At 37.2% G+C, this 22,663-nt stretch overlaps 1 protein-coding gene and 1 non-coding gene across 2 annotated transcripts in view; one reads left to right on the top strand and one right to left on the bottom strand.

Annotated features, from left to right (window-relative positions):
* The window catches only part of COL21A1 (collagen type XXI alpha 1 chain), a 213,473-nt gene that overhangs the window by 177,773 nt on the left and 13,037 nt on the right, over positions 1 to 22,663 (bottom strand). The window lies entirely within an intron of this gene.
* Positions 20,268 to 20,374, top strand: LOC136151961 (U6 spliceosomal RNA). The gene has a single exon (XR_010660123.1). It is a non-coding gene; the product is annotated as a U6 spliceosomal RNA (small nuclear RNA).

The following is a 22,663-nucleotide window of genomic DNA, read 5'->3' as shown; positions in this document are numbered from 1 at the left end:
TCTATGCTTACTTTATGTCAACCTTGCCTAAAATTTCTTAAAGACTCAAGGGAAGCCATCAATCACTTTACATTTTATTTAGGAATAGTCTTGTATAACTAAGAAAAAAATACAAGAAAACAACTTGTATAACAAGATGTCCATCCTCAGCTTGAACTTATTCAAGAACAGGAAACTTGCTGCCCCCTAAACATCAATCTTTAGACAATTCTAATTGCTGCAAGATTCTTCCTGAGTGGTTCCTGAGCAGTAGCTGACTTCATTGAGATCCTATAGGAACCAGACAATGGACTAAACAATTATATATATTACTTCGCTTAATCCTACAAGCCCTGGACATAGCAACTAAATTATTGGTTCTGTTTACAACAGCACAGTGTGGCTCAGAGAGATTTTTTAAAAGCTGATCACACAATGACAGAACTAAAAGTTTGAATCAAGTCCCTCTGAGGCCGTGTGGCCCCGGTTTTCTACCACACTCATCAATGCTGCATTTAAGGCAAAAGTCTGCCTCTCATTAATTAATATGCTGTGGTTCCTCTTTATGCAATAAATGCACTACTGTTTACTAAGTCCAGGCTTTCTCAACTATTGACATCTGAGGCCAGATGAGAATTTATCATGGGGTCTGTGTGAAGCATTTTAAATGTTTGCAGTATCTCTGGCCTATTACCCGTTGGATGCCAGTTGTACCCCTGAGGGACAAAATCAACCACATTAAAAAACCACCAATTCAATAGAGGCTTGCCTCAAGGATTGGCACTTAGAAGACATTGATGAATAAAACTTCATTTGAACTTTCTAAGTCTTAGGTTTCATGCTAGAAGTCAACCACCATGTTCATAATCCTTTGCCCAAAGAGTAAAGCAATAAAGCAAAAACAAAAATTTGTTGGTTAGCCTTCTGTTTCAGATTTGACATAAGCTCTATACTTTTACTATCAGTGTTTCTGGGCTGTGTTTTCATTTCAGAATAAAACATTCTAAAGGGAGTAGATTAGATATTTAAAATAATAATAACTTAAAAGGAAATAAACAAACCTACCACACACAATTTCATTGCTTGCGTTTGCTTTTCATTTTTGGCCATGAACAGGAAAGTCCTTTTAAAATTGAAAGTATTTTCCTTCTAATCTATTCTGATTTCACAAACAACTAATTGTAAAACATTATAATAATATTGCCTACAAAATTTTTATTCTATTTCACTCATTTGCATGATTGGAGAAGGAACTGGCAACCCACTCCAGTAGTCTTGCCTTGAGAATCCCACGGACAAAGGAGCCTGGCGCGCTAGTCCATGGGGTTGCAAAGAGTCGGACACAACTCAGCGACTAACACACACACACTTGCATGATAGTGATGGTTATATTTTTCATGTTTTTTCAATCTATACATCTGTAAAGCTCTAAGATATCATGCCTAGAATGAAACTTTTATATAATCTGAGTCTTTAGTACATTTAAAGAATATAATATGAAAGAGGTTCTAGTTCTCTAGGGAGTAAAGTTTTAGGCATATAACCCATCTTTGTGATGAAATGCAGATTTCCCATTAGAAGACATGTAATTCATTAAATCAGTTGATAGGATAGCACTAAATGAAAATTCATCTGGCTACACTTAAGTCTAAGAAAAAATAATGTACAAAAACACTCTGGCTTTGAGCCTAGAGGATTTTCAGTGTGATTGTCAATTGGATATATTTTCATTCAGTTTAAGTCCTTTGTTTTGAAAAAAAGGGACTTCCAGGCAGGTATTTCAAAGTGGATCACAGATTAGAACTCTCAGATTTCAAAAAACTAAGCTTAGTTGATGACTTTGGCATGGTAGGCAAATAAGCTAGTTTTATGTACTTTGCTTTTCCCATCCTTTACATTTTTGTTCTCATTCTAAAGAAATCTCACTTGAGTGGCTCATATTTTTATTTTTTATTAAATGCTGAGAAGGTACATACTGAGGGCAGACATATACTTGGTCTATTCAGAATTAAAAAAAAAATTGCAACCCCTAGATGAGCCATGATGGGACCAGTCACTTCTGGGATAAACAGTAGTCCCACCAATAATACTTTGCATGATAATCAATCCACATATTAGTTGTGTTCATTTGAAAAAAGGTTGGTAGTGACAATAACACCAGTGGAAGGGAGGATATAACACATCTTTTTCTATATTCTTTGCTTCTTTGTCATCTTGATTTTATCTTTCTCTTTCCACTGAAAAGTAAAAGTGTCCTTTATGGAGGCAATATGAAGGAAAAGGCCTGTAATTTCTTATTTTATATTTTTATTCATTCTTTATTTGGATGCCATAGGCTATATTCTTCAATTTACAACATGCTTTGTGCAAAGCACCAGTTTGCTTTTCCAAATAACTAAATCATTACATTTTAATATATAATTATGTGAAGTTATATATATATTATATATATTCTTCATATATATGAAGAATATGTCATTTTCTGTATATGTTGGCAAACAAAGTACATTAAAGTTTTTTGGAGGCCACCAGTAAATGATTTCAACAGATTTGGTTTTCACAGTTGAAGGAATAATTCTAATTTCAGAAACTATATAACATCACTAATCAGTGTAAAACTATACTTGCATAATGTATTCATGGCAAACTGCCTTTAAATCAAAGATACTCAGGAATATTATATCATGTACTATTACCAGAGTAACAAAATGAACCAGGGTTCATCTGGATAATCACCAAAAACATTTCCACCTGATAAGAACTAAATTAATTGATCTATAATGTATATTAAAATTTCCCATTTTAATTTAACTGTAAAGCACTGGAAGACAGTTCTGCATAGTGTTTCTGTGCCTTTTGATCAGCTTTTGTCCAGACTATTCCCAAGGATGCTGGGAATATCCCAAATAGCTGGTGTGATAAATAGTATCTCTCTCGTGGGATGAGGGATTTGTTTCCTGGCTGGTTTAGTACAGATGACTACTTCTTCCAGTACAAATCTTGGACAAGTGTTCTAATACCCTTTTTATAAAAGGGATTTCCTAAGTTCAGAGTTCCTCTGCTGTGGCATAAACCATTGTGTAAGCAGAATCTACCTGGATCCCTCCTGGGACTTGGGGAACAAGATGAACCAAAGCATATATGAAGCTCATACTGTCTGCTGTGTTGTAATAAAGTCCTCTGCCTCTGATCCAAGAGTCTCCGATATGCCAATCTGAAACAATGGCAGAGTAACTTCTTAGACTTCAAGTAGGGTGAAATCTCAGATGCTTCACAATCTTTGATGTAAGCATAGTAGACAAACAATCATTATTTTTTAAATAAAGAGGCCAAATCACTGTCTCTAACTGAACTCCATTATTTATTATGTGGATTTACAGTTTTATGCAACAAAGATACATTACAGTCTATAATTTTAGACACAATTAAAACAAAAATACTAATTATTTTTAATACTTTTCATTCTGATACCTACATACCTTATTTCAATAAGTGACTGATACTTAACAAATCTCAATCTCTTTGGAACATGGTAGGCATGAACAATAAAATCATATTTAATATACTTGAAAGCTGGATTGTGTTTTTAGAAATCAGCAGATTTGACCCAACCAAAACATAAAAACAGTGACACTATGTATAAGCTATTGTTATCCCGACATTGCTCTGTTTCACAAGTCCTTAGCTGGAAAAGACACATCACAATGAGCCGTTTGATGAAAATAATAACATATTAGATTTCATTCTGACATCTATGTTGAAATGTTATAGTTGGACTGTCTCCCATTCTATGTAACTCCATTATCTAAATGCATTTAGCAAAAAGTACAGCTAGTCAATAAGCAGGGACATAAAAACAAAATTCTGACCCTCCAGGAAAAAAAAATCAGAAAGATTTCTCTTTTCTCAAAACCCTAAAAATGATCATTCTAACCACTAATTTCGCTTAAACACCACTGACTCCTTTGAAGCCACAACTTAAGTTTTGCCCCACAAAACCCTTAAAATATTCCATCTTCCTTTAACATTATACAAGTTACAATAACGCTGCTATTCAAGCAAACAACTTCCTCTGTTCTAAATGGGCATTTCTTTAAATCCGTTTGAAATCCTGGACTGATAAACTGTCCCACCACTAGGTCAACTGTGCATCGTTGGTTCAGAGCACCTGCTGTTGAGTGAGACACTTTCCCCAGCTTTCTGAAACCCTCTACAGAGCTTTACTTTTAGTGGTTGCTCATGGTTTGTCAAGTAAGGAAACTGGAAAGCTTTTAAGTAGCTAAGTTCTCTGCTCAAGTGCAAGGAGAACATACAGTAATTGGTGAATGACAGAAACCAAAACCTACTCTGACCACAGCATCCTGGCACTTGGCTGCCTTTAGGTTGCCACTTGGCTGAATTTTCAGCTTGTGTCTGGCCAAAGGAAGTCTGTTTTCAGATACTCAATGAAAAGAATATCAACTACATTATAAAATAATTTGGTCAAGACTCAGCACAATACTGTCATTTTTTAACAAAAGGACTTCAAATGGTAAGAATGTGTCACTAATATGGGTCACTGGCAAAATTTTGAAAAAAAATTTTTAATTTAATTAATTTAAATTGGAGGCTAATTACTTTACAATATTGTGAGGATTTTTGCCATACGTTGACATGAATCAGCCACAGGGGTATATGTGTCCCCATCTCAAACCCCCCTCCCATCCCATCCCTCTGGGTTGTCCCAGTGCACTGACTTTGAGTGCCCTGTTTCAAACACCAAACTTGGACTGGTCATCTACTTCACATATGGTAATATACATGTTTCAATGCTATTATCTCAAATCATCCCACCCTTGCCTTCTCCCACAGAGTCCAAAAGTCTGTTCTTTATATCTGTGTCTCTTTTGCTGTCTCGCATATAGGGTAGTCATTATCATCTTTCTAAATTCCATATATGTGTGTTAATATACTGTATTGGTGTTTTTCTTTCTGACTTACTCTGTAAAATAGGCTCCAGTTTCATCCACCTCATTAGAATTGATTCAAATGTATTCTTTTTAATGGTTGAGTAATATTCCATTCTGTATATGTACCACAGCTTCCTTATCCATTCATCTGCTGATGGACATCTAGGTTGCTTCCTTGTCCTGGCTATTATAAACAGTGCTGCGATGAACATTGGGGTGCACGTGTCTCTTTCAATTCTGGTCTCCTCAGTGTGTATGCCCAGCAGTGGGATTACGGGGTCATATGGCAGTTCTATTGTCAGTTTTTTAAGTAATCTCCACACTGTTCTCCTTAGTGGCAGTACTAGTTTGCATTCCCACCAACAGTGTAAGAGGGTTCCCTTTTCTCCACACCCTCTCCAGCATTTATTGCTTATAGACTTTTGGAAAGCAGCCATTCTGACCTGTGTGAAATGGTACCTCATTGTGGTTTTGATTTGTATTTCTCTGATAATGAGTGATGTTGAGCATCTTTTCATGTGTTTGTTAGCCATCTGTGTGTCTTCCTTGCAGAAATGTCTGTTTAGTTCTTTGGCCCATTTTTTTATTACATCGTTTATTTTTCTGGTATTGAGCTGCATGAGCTCTTTGTATATTTTTGAGATTCTTTGTCAGTTGCTTCATTTGCTATTATTTTCTCCCACTCTGAAGGCTGTCTTTTCATCTTGCTTATAGTTTCCTTCATTGTGCAAAACTTTTAAGCTTAATTAGGTCTCATTTGTTTATTTTTACTTTTATTTCCATTACTCTGGGAAGTGGGTCACAGAGGATCCTACTGTGATTTATGTCAGAGAGCGTTTTGCCTATGTTTTCCTCTAGGAGTTTTATAGCTTCTTGTCTTGCATTTAGATCTTTAATCCATTTTGAGTTTATTTTTGTGTATGGTATTAGAAAGTGTTCTAGTTTCATTCTTTTACAGGTGGTTGACCAGTTTACCCAGCACCACTTGTTAAAGAGATTGTCTTTTCTCCATTGTATATTCTTGCCTCCTTTGTCAAAGATAGTGTCCACAGGTGTGTGGATTTATCTCTGGGCTTTCTATTTTGTTCCATTGATCTATATTTCTGTCTTTGTGCCAGTACCATACTGTCTTGATGACTGTAGCTTTGTAGTATAGTTGGAAGTCAGCAAGGTTGGTTCCTCTAGTTCCATTCTTCTTTCTCAAGATTACTTTGACTATTCAAGGTTTTTTGTATTTCCATACAAATCATGAAATTATTTGTTCTAATTCTGTGAAAAATACCATTAGTAGCACTGAATCTATAGATTGCTGTGGGGAGTATTCTCATTTTCACTATATTGATTCTCCTGATCCATGAACGTGGTATATTTCTCCATCTGTCTGTGTCATCTTTGATTTCTTTCATCAGTGTTCTACAGTTTTCTATATATAGGTCTTTTGTTTCTTTAGGTAGATTTATTCCTAAGTATTTTATTCTTTTCATCACAATGGTGAATGAGATTATTTCCTTAATTTCTCTTTCTGTTTTCCTATTGTTAGTGTATAGGAATGCAAGGGATTTCTGTGTTTTAATTTTATATCCTGCAACTTTACTATATTCATTGATTAGCTCAGTAATTTTCTGGTGGTGTCTTTAGGGTTTTCTAAGATTTTAGATTTTAAATATATTCATGGCTTGTAATGTTCAAATGTATTAATTATTTAATAGAACACCTTATTGTTTTAAAACCAGATACACCTTTAAAGATGTATCTATTTATAGAAGTTAGTAATCAGTATCGTGCCTGCTATTCAACACTTTGTGCTTTTCTCCACCGTATTTTAAATACTCTTCCCAAAAATCAACAGAGCACAAAAACGGAACAGAATTGTTTATATAATACAAATACTAAACAGAAATGTTTAAAAAATCCATATGTCTTGACTGCTTTTCAAGTTCAACATCAAAAACATAACCAATCATTCACCAAATAGAAAAATACTGACATGATCAAGCACAGCAGAATACCATCTGCATAGCTTCAGTGATGTTTATACTAAGACCAGTCACTTTGATTCCCTCACCTGGAATAATAGGAATATTATATTATTTCTTTCTAGAAACTAGATAAAGGTAACTTGATAGAAAATTTCCCCCATCCTTGAATTTATATGAATCTATCTATCAAAAAAGTCCACTTGTCAAGAGATAAGTATTTGTCCTTCTCCCTCATAATCCTAGAGGAAAAAAGATAACTACTATGAAATTCTTCAATGACTTTCTGGATTAAAACAATAGAAAATAAACCAGTTTATCAATTATATTGATGTTACCTGGCTTTTTAGGACAGAATTCATTGAGGATGTTGAGAATATAAACAACATCAAAATGTCAGCCTTCCAGTCTAACCAGCAGACTTGCTAACTAACACGTCTGCTTTGAGTCACATTGCATTCAGAAAATTCTATTTTCCTAACTTAATTTAGTTTGAATTGTTTTGGGACGGCTTTTGTGTTCTTTAGTTTGCTTTGCTTTTATGAAACAAAGTACTGATTGGTATCTCTAGTATTACAGTTTATATGAAAATCAGATGCTCTTCATATCCATGAAGAGCAAGGTGTAAAAGCTAGGTTAGGCAAGATTTAAGTTAGTATTTAGAATGAAGCTTTAAAAGATGATTTTTATTAAAGTATAGTTGATCTACAATTTGCATTAGTTTCAAGTGTACAGCAAAGTGAACCAGTGATACCTATACATATGCCCACTTTTTTTTTTAGCAAATGCAACCTTTGATGAGACAACCAGACATGAAAATGGGTCAATGAGAAAAATTGGGAAGAACATTCTGGGGAGACTTTTTTCTTAGTAGTCAAGATTCTCATCCCTATGGGATGTCTTCAAACAACTGAATGGACTCTGAATCACCCAAGTCCTTTTCCAAGCCTTTAATGGCAACATGGAGGGTCTTCAAAGGAATTAAGAGAGCAACTTTCTCAACAACTAACAACAGAATGCAGTTCCAGATCACCAAATCTCTGTAATGCTGGTTTTGTGACCTTGATGCAGAGCCACTGGGATGGGATGTACCAGGAAACCACAGTGCTTGGCAGATGCACATTTCATGTGCAAACATTTACCAGATGTGCAGTTCATCTGATCTATGCTGAGCAGTAGAAACAAACGTGAATTTGCTGTGTAATCTGACATGCCCATTGCTCCATGAGCCAGCAGGTAACAGGTCTGATCTCATGTTTAAGGTATGCATTTGGAGCAGAGAAAATTTCTTAAGCCCCATTCTCACCCCCAGTTATAACCAATCCCATATGCTTGTTAGGCCTGAAATTCTACCAAGAAAGATTTGTTTTTGTAGATCAAGAATTCTATCCTTGTTAAAATGGAAATTCCCTTGGGAGATATAACTGTTAATCAGTTATTTATACTTCAGTGTAAATGGTTTTAAATCCTGTCTTGACAGCTGGTTTTGATAAGGAAAACACATGAAGCTTTGTTGTTTGGATTGTAAGAAGGAAGAAAAAATCTTCAGGAGATAAAAGTTAATAAATGATTAACTCCTTTACCACTATTATTCATCTATTCAATCAATAATATTCATGACCACCCCATTTCAGACAATGGGGTATTCATCCTAGGCATTACGGATACAGAGATGAAAAGTATAGTTAATGGCCTTTTAAAAAGTAGGTTTCACTTCCTACACTGTTGGAGGGAATGTAAATTGGTGCAGCCACTATGGAAAACAGTATGGAGGTTCCTCAAAAAACTAAAAACAGAGTTGTCATATGATCCAGCAATCCCACTGTTGGGCATATATCCAAGCAAATCTATAACTCAAAAATATACATGTAGCCCTATGTTAATAGCTGCACTGTTGACAATAGCCAAGACATGGAAACAATCTAAATGTCCATCCACAGATGAATGGATAAAGAAGATGTAGTACATATATGGAGAAGGAAATGGCAACCCACTCCAGTACTCTTGCCTGGAAAATCCCATGGACAGAGGAGCCTGCTAGGCCACAGCACACGGGGTTGCAAAGAGTCAGACATGACTGAGCGACTTCACTTCACTCACTTCATACTATCACTGGAGAAGGAAATCGCAACCCACTCCAGTGTTCTTGCCTGGAGGAGCCTGATGGGCCATGGGCCATGGGGTCGCAGAGAGTCGGACATGACTGAAGTGACTCAGCACGAGTACCTATATACAATGGAATATTACTTGGCCATAATAAAGAATGGGAAATGCCATTTGCACTGATATGCATGGACCTAGAGATTATCATATTAAGTGAAGTAAGTCAGAAAGAAAGAGAGAAATACCATACAATATCACTTACACATAAGGTTTAAAACAGAACACAAATGAACATATCTACAAAACAGAAACACACATAGAGAACAGACCTGTGGTTGTCAAGAGAAAGGGGTATGGAGGTGGGATCAACTGGGACTTTGGGATCAGCAGATACAACTATTATACATATATGATAGGTAAACAACAAGGTCCTACTGTACAGTACAGGGAGTTATATTTGATATCCTGTGATAAACTATAATGGAAAAGTATATCAAAAGAATGCATATATAAGTGTGTGTGAGTGTGTATAACTAAGTCACTTTGCTGTACAGTAGAAATTAATGTAACATTGCAAATCTACTATACGTCAATGAAAATTTTTTAAATGTAGAGTTCAGTGGAAAGACATGAACTGTACAGTTACCACAGAAGAGGAGAAATGTTAATGGGGACATGGGCTGGGTGCCAGGGGAGCTCAGAGAAATGAAGATCTAACTCCACCTGGGAGAGGAGACAAGAGAGTTTTCCAGGAGGATGTAAAGTCTGACCTGTGACTTGAAGGAGAACCAGGGATTTGCAGGTAATCTTAAAAGGAGAGACAGATAATACCAAATCATACCCAGAGCACAATTAAAGGGCAGAAAGTGTTCAGTGAAACAGCTTTCCTGAAGTGAGATTTCCAGAGGGAAAGCTGTGGGGGCTGAGGAGCTCTGGCTGCTATTATAAAATTCCAGAGAGCAGGGGGTTGACCACAGACGTTTACTTCCTCACAGCTGTGGAGCATGGCGGTCCAAGGTGAGGTGCTGGCTTGGTGGGCTCTGGTGAGGCCCCCTGTTGGTGGGCTACCATCTTGCTGGCTGTGTGCATTGGGTAGTGTCTCTTCTTATAAGAACACTAATCCTGTAATCTCACCCTTATGTCCCTACTTAACCTAAATCCTCTCTCCTTAGAGGCCCTAACTCCAAATACAGTTGAGGGCTTTAACACATGAATTTGGAGGAGACACAGTTCAGTCCACAGCAGGCCCTGAAGGTGACGTATGACAGTGATGCAAACAAGCCACGAAGGGTCTTTAAATCAAGTGAAGAGCAACAGATTTTGTCATTAAAGCTCATCCTGGGATTCTTCAGAGAGATTTTCCAATAGACATACTCTGGGTCACATTTTATAAAGTTCACTGTGGAGGCATAAGGAAACAGAAAGGCCCCCAGGAAGCAGGAGGACTTGAGGCAGAATGTCTCCTTCCACCCTTTCACTAGAGTGGATAGATACTTGGGAGCTGAGATAGGCCAAGAATGATAGTTCATAGGTGTGGGGGAGAAATAAGAATGACCCACCTCTGGTCCTTTCTAAGAAAAAGAACTCAGAAGGACAACCAAATTGTTTGCTGGGTGATGGGCAAGTAGAAATAAAACGCTTCTTAGTTTTTAGGAAAGTAGGTATGAGCATCATATGAGGTATGTACATATGGAACTGTGTAGTGTTAATATCTCAAATGAAGGCTCTTTCCTACCAGCAGAATATATAATTGAATTATCCTCTACACATCAGGAAAGGTTAAGCCATACTGAGGAGCAAATATATCCAAGAATTGAAGGGCCTTTTAACAACAATGTTTATTTTTTGCTCATATTCTATGTACACTGTGGGCTGGCTACTGGTTCTGCTACACATGACCCATTTTCAGGCCCATTCTGGGAACATGACCATTTTCAATGATAGAAGTAAAGAGCTCTCGGTTCAGTTCAATTCAGTCACTCAGTCATGTCCGACTCTTTGCAACCCTATGAATCACAGCACTCCAGGCCTCCCTGTCCATCACCAACTCCCGGAGTTTACTCAAACTCATGCCCATCGAGTCAGTGATGCCATCCAGCCATCTCATCCTCTGTCTCCCCTTTTCCTCCTGCCCCTAATCCCTCCCAGTATCAGGGTCTTTTCCAGTGAGTCAACTCTTCACATGAGGTGGCCAAAGTATTGGAGTTTCAGCTTCAGCATCAGTCCTTCCAATGAACATCCAGAACTGATCTCCTTTAGGATGGACTGGTTGGATCTCCTTGCTGTCCAAGGGACTCTCAAGAGTCTTCTCCAACACCATAGCTCAAAAGCATCTATTTTTTGGCACTCAGCTTTCTTTACAGTCCAACTCTCACATCCATACATGACCACTGGAAAAACCATAGACTTGACCAGATGGACCTTTGTTGGCAAAGTAATGTCTCTGCTTTTTAATATGCTATCTAGGTTGGTCATAACTTTCCTTCCAAGGAGTAAGCGTCTTTTAATTTCATGGCTGCAATCACCATCTGCAGTGATTTTGGAGCCCCCCAAAATAAAGTCTGACACTGTTTCCACTGTCTCCCCGTCTATTTCCCATGAAGTGATGGGACCAGATGCCATGATCTTAGTTTTCCAAATGTTGCTCTTTACTTTAGAGGGTCTCTAATATTCCAGTCTAGAAATATATGTCAATTTCCACTGAACTCATTGACCAGAACTAATGTGGGGTCAGGAGATGTCAGCTTATCATGGACCTGAAATATACTTGGCAAAAAAAGTTAATGATGATCACATATAACTACACATTCATCATCTTCCCCCTCCCAAAAAAAAAATATGGAGGAAATTTTACAGTTGTTCAAACTACAACTTAGCAGGTCATAAGCAGTGTTTTTTCCAACAGAATGAACAGAATTGGAAATTTCAGAACATCAATCATGTAGAAAAGGTCAGTATTTGTCATGAGACAATATTTAATATACATCTATCAAATAAGTACAGATGTGCCACAATATAAAATATCTTCCTGTGGTCCTGTCCTGTAAAAAAAACTTTTAAAGCCATTGTTCTATGGAAGCTCCAAGTGAGCCAGTATATTGAAACATAACAAAAACACAATGACTGGGCTTTTCTAACCCAAAGTTCTGTGACTACCACAGAAGACCAAAGGAAACATGGTGTTCCTTCATAGCATCAACTCGAAGAACTGAGTCCAAGTTTTACTCTTTCTTTAATATAAAGCTCCCTCAAGAATAAATCAATTAAGAAATATCATGAACAGTGTGGGAGGGAAGGACTGGGAGTTTGTGTTTAGCAGATACAAAGTATCATACATAGAATGAATAAACAAGGTCCTACTCACAGGGAACTATATTCAATATCTTATGATAAACCATAATGGAATTTAACATAGTTTATAATTAGCACTCAAGCTCTATATCTTAAAAAACAGACTGGCTGTATTTTCATAAGAAATCACACATATGAAGAATATGTATACCACTGAATATGACATATTTGATTAACACAGGAAACACTTGCAAATTGCCTTGGAATATGTAATTAGGGCTCTCCTTTTAAAAACACGAATTTATTTCTCATGTTCTTAATCTTCATAAAGAAATGATTGTAATTATCTTGTAATTTTTGAGTAGTATGAAACAGAAGCAGACTCAGAGATGCAGAGTGGTTGCCAAGGAGGAGGGGGAGTAAGGAAGGGATGGATTAGGAGCTTGGGATTAGCATATGCAAACTAGAATGGATAAACAACAAGGTCCTACCATATACAACAGAAAACTATATTCAGTATCTTGTGATTAAACCATAATGAAAAAGAATATGAAGAATATGTATATGTATAACTGATTCATTTTGCTATACAGCTGAAATTAACACAAAGTTGTAAAAGTCAACTATACTTCAATTTTAAACTTTTTAAAAAGAAATATCATGAAGTGACATATTTTCAGCACCTTCCAAGGTTAAAGGATTCCATGACTTTTTGTTTTTCCTAAAATAAATTTAAAGCTTCAAAAAATTTACCTTAATTCTATAAAGCCTCATTTTATTGGTGAAGGAATATATATAATTCTCATATTAATTTAAGTGGCACTCTTGACCAAGATGAACTGTAATAAAAATTTTTTACTTTGTATTGTTCTTAACTTATAAAACATTGTCATGGGTGATTTTTATCAAGCTCACATATGTTGTGATGTTTAAGGCAGAATGTATATTTCAAAACTACAGAATACCTATTGCACTTCACTCCTTGTCACAGAATTAATATTCCCAATTTCCAATAGTCTATTTTTATCTTCAACTAAGAATATACTCAGAGAAGGCAATGGCACCCCAATCCAGTACTCTTGCCTGGAAAATCCCATGGATGGAGGAGCCTGGTAGGCTGCAGTTCATGGGGTCACTAAGAGTCAGACACAACTGAGCAACTTCACTTTCACTTTTCACTTTCACGCATTGGAGAAGGAAATAGCAACCCACTCTAGTGTTCTTGTCTGGAGAATCCCAGGGATGGGGGACCCTGATGGGCTGCCGTCTATGGGATCGCACAGAGTCGGACATGACTGAAGTGACTTAGCAGCAGCAAGAATATACTAATGGGAAACATGCCCATTCTATGTGTTTGTATATGGGGAAAATGCAGCATTTATCAATCTAGTTTCAAATTTCTTGTTCCCAAAATGAATTCATCTTAACTCTTACTTTCTAGCTTCCATGTGAAATAGTTGTAATATTTATAATGCTTATTTAAATGCAAGAGTTTCAGTCAATGCCAGTGTTTCCTGCCCCTCCCTCAAGTACACTGTCATCCTTTTTCCTATATACCCTTCATAGCTCTGTCAGTCCAAAACCCAGCCTTTTGTTTCTATGGGGAAAATGTTCGCTAAACAGCCAAGAGTAACAAATGAATGTCTCAGGCAGTACATCTTCATTAACCTCCCAGATAGCTCCACTGTCTCATTAGGTATGCCAGAGACATTTCCTGAGGAAAAAAAGAGCCAGTGTGAACAATCTACCATCCTGACATTAAGAAAACCAAATAAAATGTGACTAACTGTGTTAAAAGAATGGAAAATGAAAAGCCCATCTTCCGAAATACACTAGTGTGCAATTTTTTACCATATAAAAGGAAGCTCTGACATGGAAAATGATGAACATCCTGCATTTGTTAATTAAAGAAGTATTATATTCAGTTCAATAACAGTAACTTGTTTTAAAGTGATGAGTCAACAATATTCAGTTCCTTCCTGGCCATATTCAGCCAGGTGCGGGGGAAAAAAGGACTGTATTGGCAGCTGGACCATCTGTGTCCCAGACCCAGCAAGGTCACGAAGATACTGTTGGAATCTGGGCAAGAAAACAGGGCTGGCTGGGCTTCAGCATATCCTCTATCAAACCAGGGGGAAGAGATGAGTGAGCTGGAGAGCACTTCCATTTCAAATTGGCTACAGTTCTGTTCTCTCAAATGACTTATTGAATGATTTATTCCATTAAATACAAGGCTAATAAGTAGCTTCTTAAAACAAATTCCTCCAAAAGGTCATTTTTTTCCCATTGTTCCAAATTGGATCTACTAGATCTAATAGACTCTGAATTTTCTATAAGTATTTTGTAATCTAAAGTAACATACCTATTTATATTACATTCAAAGAGCTTCAAAGATATGCACAATACCACTGTGATCTCTTTTCATGAAAGTATTTCTTTGCTATTGCTAAGCTATGAGATCAAAACATAAACCCTTGAAAACAGTCCTCCTAAACAAATGACAAGAACTACACAGACCCAACTGAATGCTTGCAGTGGGGTTTTGGATCCTTACATGTGGGATTTCTTAAACTATTTTACTTTGTTCTCCTCAACACACATACACACAAATGTTACCAACAAATACCATGGTCGAATTTTGATCTTCTGCCACCTAGGATGGCAGTGAAAGCTAGTCTAGATACTCTTAAATGGCAGAGGGCAGTGGGATGTGCTTTTGAGCTTTGAAATGTGCTTCATGCTTACAGCTGAATAAAACTATCCCGGGTATTCTGGAAAGTGACAATATTATACTTCAAAATAAGTAAATAATGAACATTTCCTGGGAAAAACCAGCCCACAAGAACTAGAAATCATTCTACTTTGTAAATATTTTCATCCACACCTTGGCAAATGAGATCAGTGGGCAGTGTTTAAAAAGATACTTTTAAACCCCTGTTATGTGAGATAAGTGTGATAAAGAGACTGAGCTATTATATACTTATAAAATTATAAATTATTATATTTATAATTAAAATATAATTATTAAATATTCACTAAAAATCTTACAGAAAGGAGCCCTCAAAGGTATCATAATGCCCAAATTCAAGACACCATTATTACTATCAAATTTACCATCTACAATGCAAGAAATTCATGATGTGGGAAACTCTCGTGCCTTCCAATGTTCACTCCCAAACTGGCTGGTTACATCCAGTCTCTTACACAAGCTTTCAAATTCCATGGTGGAAGCAGAAACAGCTGCACTGGACTTTGTTCCTGTTGGGAAACTGACATTTATCTAGCAAGTGCCAAGAGCAGACTCAGAATTACAATATGTCAGACATTATCCAAAAGGAAATGTTCTAATTTTTCTATAACATCCAAATGCTATTCACAAGAAATTGCTAACAATATCCTTAAAGCCATATCATGCAAGAGCCCGAGGGTGATATTTGCTTGGTCCAGAATGCTCACTTCAGAGCAGAAGTAACAAAGCAGGTGCTAAAATGACTTTTGTTCCTTTCCACAATTATAGGTACTTTACAGTAACACTGTCAGAGTAGCACTGGACATGACCTTTTCAGAATTTTCACAGCCTATATTTCTGGGGAGGCAGGGTTGCTGAAAGAAGGGAGGTTCTCAGAGCAGGCAGAGGAAAAACACTCAGAGAAGTGGATAGAATGAGAAAGAACCATGGCCTCTTGGACATTATGCAGCTCTTTCTTGGGATCCCTGGGGAAGCTATGGGTTCTTGGACTGGATGGGCAGAGCTTGACTCAGGTTCACCACGAACAAACCCAAGAGGAACAGCGGATAGGCATGTCCAGATGACATAACACCAGTATGTACAGCAAACCACAGTCATTGAGGGTAAGCTACAGTAAATGGAAAAAACACCCATACAGTAGTAAATATGAAACTGCAAAAACAAACATGTGAATGATAAAATACAGCACCACAGAGGAAGCCCACAAACTCAGCAGATGTAGTAACTAACACCCATAGAAACAGAGTTAATAACAGCCTGAAAAAGACTAGCTTAGATGTCATTCATATTTAGAGATGTGTGTAAGAATGTCTGAATACAGATATTAATATATTCAGAAATGTATGTGAAAATAATAAGGAAAGTAGCTAGATGGAAAATCAAGCTGAAGAATTCTACCAGACCACAAGCAAAAGGACACAGATCTTACAAAATATTCAAAAAGTTTTCAGAAGGAAAAAACACAATGATATATGTGTAGAAATAATGTAAGAAAATGTAAAATAAAAGCTTTGAGAGCTAAATAAAGATTTTAATCTTCAGATTTAGAGGGTCTCATAAGTACCAAATTGCTTGAACAGGGAGGAAAAAGATCTTTTAGAGCAGTATTGGTGAAAAATCAGAATTCAAAGAAGAAAGCAAAAAATCCTAAGGTAGGGTGAGTGGGAGGGGGTGGGCATAGAAAAGATATATAAAAAGGAATAAAATTCAGATTTCTTCAGACTTCTTATAACAAAAGTGAAGCCAAAAGATGATGGATCCAAATCTTCGAAGTTATGCATGAAAATAGTTTTGGACTTAACCAAAGTTACTTTTATTTTTTAATATTTTGAACATTTGAAGATTAAAGAACCCAAAAGTCTACTATATCTGCAAAAAAATCACTAGAAGATAAAACTAAGAGCTAGTTCTGAAATAGAAATTTTCTTAATAATCAATGAACATGCCACCCTCCAATAACTATTTCTTCAAAATAAAAAACTTCAATATAAAGTTGTTACTGAAAAAACATTAATAACATTCTGGAAATAAAACATAAACCCTCAAACTGGGGACTGGCTGTGGAATGGGGCATGGAGGGCAGTGAAGGTGATAAAAGCCATGTGAATAGGATAAGTAAGTTATTTGGGGGGGAAGGGATAGATCTCAACTGGCTATCCCATGGTAAGAAAATGCAAGTTTTAACTGATACATAGAAATGCAATAGTAATCACTATTACACAAAGAAGAATATAACTTCCAGAGATAATTGGTAGGGGGAGAAAATGAAGCAAACTTTATTAATTCCAAACAAAGATGGAAAAGCTAAGAGTAACAATTATAATAAAGAATAAGAAAACAAGATAGACATAGAAATATAAAGTAAGATGCAAAGAAAGAATTCAAACATATTAGCAATCATAATAAAATTTAACAAGTTAAATTTGACTATTTAGAACTCAAAAATATTTTAGATAACTTTTTTTAAAGTCCACCTACATGCTTCTTATAAGAAATCCACCTAAAATTCAGTGACAACAAGTGTTGAAAAGAAGAAGTCAGAGAAATAATTCACTAGGAAAATGCTAATAAAACAAAATAGGCATACCACATAAAATAGAAGGCAAGAAATGATTAAACAGGGCCAAGAAGGGAATATTCCATATTTATAAAATACTCATTTCCTAAGCAATAAGTTCTAAAACTGTATCCTTTTTCCTTTGAATATTTTGACATGAACATTTATGTATATAAATTTGTTTACTATTTTCTACTTATATCTAAAGACACATTTACTGTTAAACACGATTTTTAATGCCATTGCATAATCAATGCAAATATCAACCTTGTTTCTAATACTAAACATTTAGCATATTTTCTATACCTTACTTATACAAATAACAGAATAATAAACCATTCTAGAGATACTTTTTCTAAAATGAAAGAAAGGAAAAGAGGCAATGAATTGATAACCCAACTGATAGACCCACCAACCAACTGAACCTCAGACTCTCAGACCTTCAGACCATCAGACAGGAAGGGAAATGGATGCTGGTAACAGGGGAACTGGCTGATATTGTCCCTCTCAACACAGACACTTCTAAGGGTCTTAGAACCACAACATGCACACCAACCGATCCACAGCTAAAACCAGACTCTGCTCTCCCCCATTAAATCATCTCTATGAAAGAGTCAAAAATAACCTGATTCATGTGTTGCAAACCTTGGTCTTCCCTCTCAGTATTTCTTTTAGTAAGAATGCTAACTCTGTAAAAATAAACACAAGGCAAACATTAAGAAAAAAGAGCTCCCTAACTCAGGTATATTTTTTTTAATTTTTAATTAAAGTATAGTTGATATGTTAGTTTCAGATGTACTGCACAGACATTCAGTATTATATATATAACTTTAGATTCTCTTCCTTTATAGGTATTACAAAATGTTGAGTATAGTTCCCTGTGCTATACAAAGCTCCTTGTTGACTATCTATTCTATTATATACAGAATAGATATAATATTATGTATATTATATCTATAACCAACTTTCTAAGTTATCTCTCTCCCCACCCCCTTTCCCTTTTGCAATTTAGGAATTAAAGTGAGGTACAATGATAGCCTACAACCTTCTGGAAGGTCATATTTGGAATTCACAATGGTCCACAGAAAACTTTCCACGGTGCGTCCTCACACCTACCCTCCCTCTTCCTTCTATTCGATATTTCTTTCCTTCACAGATTCAGAAATGGCCAGCAGGACTGAATATTTCTAAAATCGGAGGGACACAAATCTTTGTAATTTTGCTTAGAGGATAGTCCGCAAATAAATCACCACTGGAATAACAGAGCTGTAAGGGTCTTCCAAGCAAGGTATGGCACAATGCTTCAGGCAGAAATGTGCATTCACACTGATATACTAATTATTCTCTGTAATGAAGGCATATTTCATAATAATGAAACTGCAATATTAACCAGTGCTACACTCAGGGTTGGGGGCAGGAGAAGAAGAGGACAACAGAGGATGAGATGGCTGGATGGCATCACTGACTCGATGGACATGGATTTGACTAAACTCTGGGACTTGGTGATGGACATGGAGGCCTGGCGTGCTGCGATTCATAGGGTCGCAAAGAGTCGGACACAACTGAGAGACTGAACTGAACACTCAATATGTCAGCAAATCTGGAAAAGTCAGTAGTGGCCACAGGATTGGAAAAGGTCAGTTTTGATTCCAATCCCAAAGAAGAGCAATTCCAAAGAATGTTCAAACTAGCATATAATTACACTCATTTCACATGCTAGTAAGGTGATGCTCAAAATCTTTCAAGTTAGGCTTCAGCTGTATGTGAACTGAGAACTTCCAGATTTGCGAGCTTGATTTAGAAAAGGCAGAGAAACCAGACGTAAAATTGCCAACATATATTGGATCATAGAAGAAGCAAAGGAATTCCAGAAGAAAAAACACATCTATTTCTGCTTCACAGACTACACTAAAGCCTTTGACTGTGTGGATCACAAAAACCTGGGAAATTCTTAAAGAGATAGGAATACCAGACCACCTTACCTGTCTCCTGAGAACCCTGTATGCAAGTCAAGAAGCAACAGTTAGAACCAGACGTGGAACAATGGACTGGTTCAAAATTAGGAAAGGAGTATGTCAAGGTTGTATATTGTCACCCTGCTTATTTAACTTCTATACACTGTGTACATGTTTATGTGTGTGTGTGTGTGTGTGTGTGTGTGTGCGCGCGCGTGCACACTCAGTCATATTTGATTCTTTGCACCCCATGGACTGTAGCCTAGCAGCTTACTCTGTCCATGGGATTTTCCAGGCAAGAATAATGGAGTGAATTGCTACTTCCCTCTCCTCTATGCAGAGTACATCATGCAAAATGCCAGGCTGGATAACTCATGAGCTGGAATCAAAATTGCCAGGAGAAATATCAGCAACCTCAGATATCCAGATGATTCCAGTCTAATGGCAGAAAATGGCAGAATGGCAAAATGGCAGGGAAAAAAAAAAAGCAAAGAGGAACAACAGAGCTTCTTGATGAGGGTGAAAAGAAGAGTGAAAAAGTTGGCTTGAAACTCAACAATCAAAAAACTAAGATCATGGCAACCAATCTCATCAATTCGTGGCAAATAGATGGGGAAAAAATGGAAACAGTGACAGATTTTCTTTTCTTGGGCTCCAAAATTACTGCGGATGGTGACTGCCACCAATGAAATTAAAAGACGCCTGCTGGTGCTCGCTTCGGCAGCACGTATACTAAAATTGGAACGATACAGAGAAGATTAGCATGGCCCCTGCGCAAGGATGACACGCAAATTCGTGAAGCGTTCCATATTTTTTGGGCTGGGAAGATCCAGAGGAATCGGGTGGAGAGGGAGGTGGGATGGGAGACCGGGATGGGGAATTCGTGTAACTCTATGGCTGATTCACATCAATGTATGACAAAACCCACTGAAAAATAAAAAAATTAAAAAAAAAAAAAAAAAAGACGCCTGCTCCTTAGAAGAAAAGCTATGACAAACCTAGACAGCATATTAAAAAGAAAAGACATCACTTTGTCAACAACAGTCTATCTAGTCAAAGCTATGGATTTTCCTGTAGTCACATTCAGATGAGAGAGTTGGATCATAAAGAAAGCTGAGCACTAAAGAATTTATGCTTTTGAACTGTGGTGTTGGAGAAAACTCTTGAGCATCCCTTGAACTGTAAGGAGATCAAACCAGTCAATCCTAAAGAAAATCAGTCCTGAATATTCATTGGAAGGATTGATGCTGAATCTGAAGCACCAATACTTTCGCCACCTGGTGCAAAAAGCTGATTTAGTGGAAAAAATCCTGATGCTGGGAAAGATTGAGGTCAGGAGGAGAAAGGTGTGACAGGGGATGAGACAGCTGGATTGCATCAATGGACATGAGTTTGAGCAAACTCTGGGAGATAGTGCAGGATGGGGAAACCTCGTGTGCTGCAGACCACGGCGCCATGAAGAGAAGGACACAACTTAGCCACTGAATAATACAACAATATTAACCAGGAAGGCAGAAAGTTTATGTTTCTCTACTTAAATCTGCCCACTCTAGGTTTTTCCCTACTGTTTTCTATTGACCATACCTCCCAAATAATTATTATACTCATCTTACAGCTTCAAAGGTTAATTTTCATTTTTTCTAAAATCCAATAAAGTAGTATGTACATACTCACCATTATGGAAACACTCACCTCAGTATCAATGACCCCCTCAAGTTCCAAAGAAATGCCTCCTCTCACCCATGCCCATGCCCTGCTCCTTTATCTCCTTCTGCTTAAGATCATACCCTCCATGAGAGTTTTCCTTCCTTGAGATAACCAATCCTTTTACAGTGCCCTTAGCAACATTTCTTCACTATTTCTCAAAAGGTAGCATCTGTCTTGATTGGTCTTCATCTTCTAGATTTTTTTGGTTAGCTTGTGATTGACAGATTTGTGCTCAGCCGGAAACACCACCATCCTCTATGCTTCAGTGACCATTTCTACAGAAGGGCTCCAGGTCCCGTATTTGGAAATATTACCAGCTCTCCCCTCAATAAACCCTCCCTTCCCATCAAGCCCTTAAACAAATCACACCCATTCCCAGTTTTAAGTCTGTTTCACAATACATCTTCATTTGTGAAATATAGACCAGTGCTTAAAGTCCAAGTCATAAAGAGTAGAAACTTACAGAAAGGAGAAAAGAAATAGCACTGAAGATCAAGAGCATGTGGGCTTCTGGGAAACCCACAAGGCTGAGGGATTAAATCAGTTGTCAGCTGGCCGCCCTGACGCCTCTTCTGACTGCCCTGGGCCCGAGCTGAAAGGCTGGTGACCTGGCTTTTCTGGTTGTTAAACATTCTAAACTTCACTCCTTTTTGCGAGCACTTACAAAACTTAGAAAAGGAATATGCCCTAAACATGACACGATGTTTTTGAGTACCAAGAATAAATCACATTAAACTGACCTGCACTTTTTTCACTTTTTAAAAAAATGTTATTGGTGTATAGTTGATTTACAGTGTTGTTAGTTTCAGATGTGCAGCATGGAGATTCAATCATATATATACATATATTCATTCTTCAACAGATGCTTTTCCCATACAGGTTATTACCGAATATTGAGTAGAGTTCCCTGTGCCGTACAGTTTGACCTGTACTTTTTTGATAGGATTGGGCTTCCTATGTGGCACTAGTGGTAAAGAACCGTCCTACCAATCCAGGAGACATGAGAGAAGTGAGCTCAATTGCTGGTCAGGAAGATCCCCTGGAGGAGGACATGGCAACCCATTCCAGTACTCTTGTCTGGAAAATCCCACGAACAGAGGAGCCTATGAACCCCACAGGGCCACGAAGAGTCGGACACGAAGGAACCGACTTAGCACGCGCACGCACCAAACTGATATCAGGAGAGGACTATACTTAGGACACTTCAAAAATGAAAGCAGATAAATGTAGTCTAGATATAAAACTAATCAAATGGCTCCCCCATGGTGAATAACAGTGGTTGCCAACCTGGCAAGAGGTTTCTGGTGAGACATTTTACAATTCCATCATGTGTCCTGCCAAGTTCACTGGTTATCCATAATTTGAGTGAGGAAAATGATGACATGCAAATCAAGTTT

This window comes from Muntiacus reevesi, chromosome 20 (assembly GCF_963930625.1).
Source record: "Muntiacus reevesi chromosome 20, mMunRee1.1, whole genome shotgun sequence".
NCBI lineage: Eukaryota > Metazoa > Chordata > Mammalia > Artiodactyla > Cervidae > Muntiacus > Muntiacus reevesi.
This window is presented reverse-complemented; position numbering and strand designations above follow the sequence as displayed.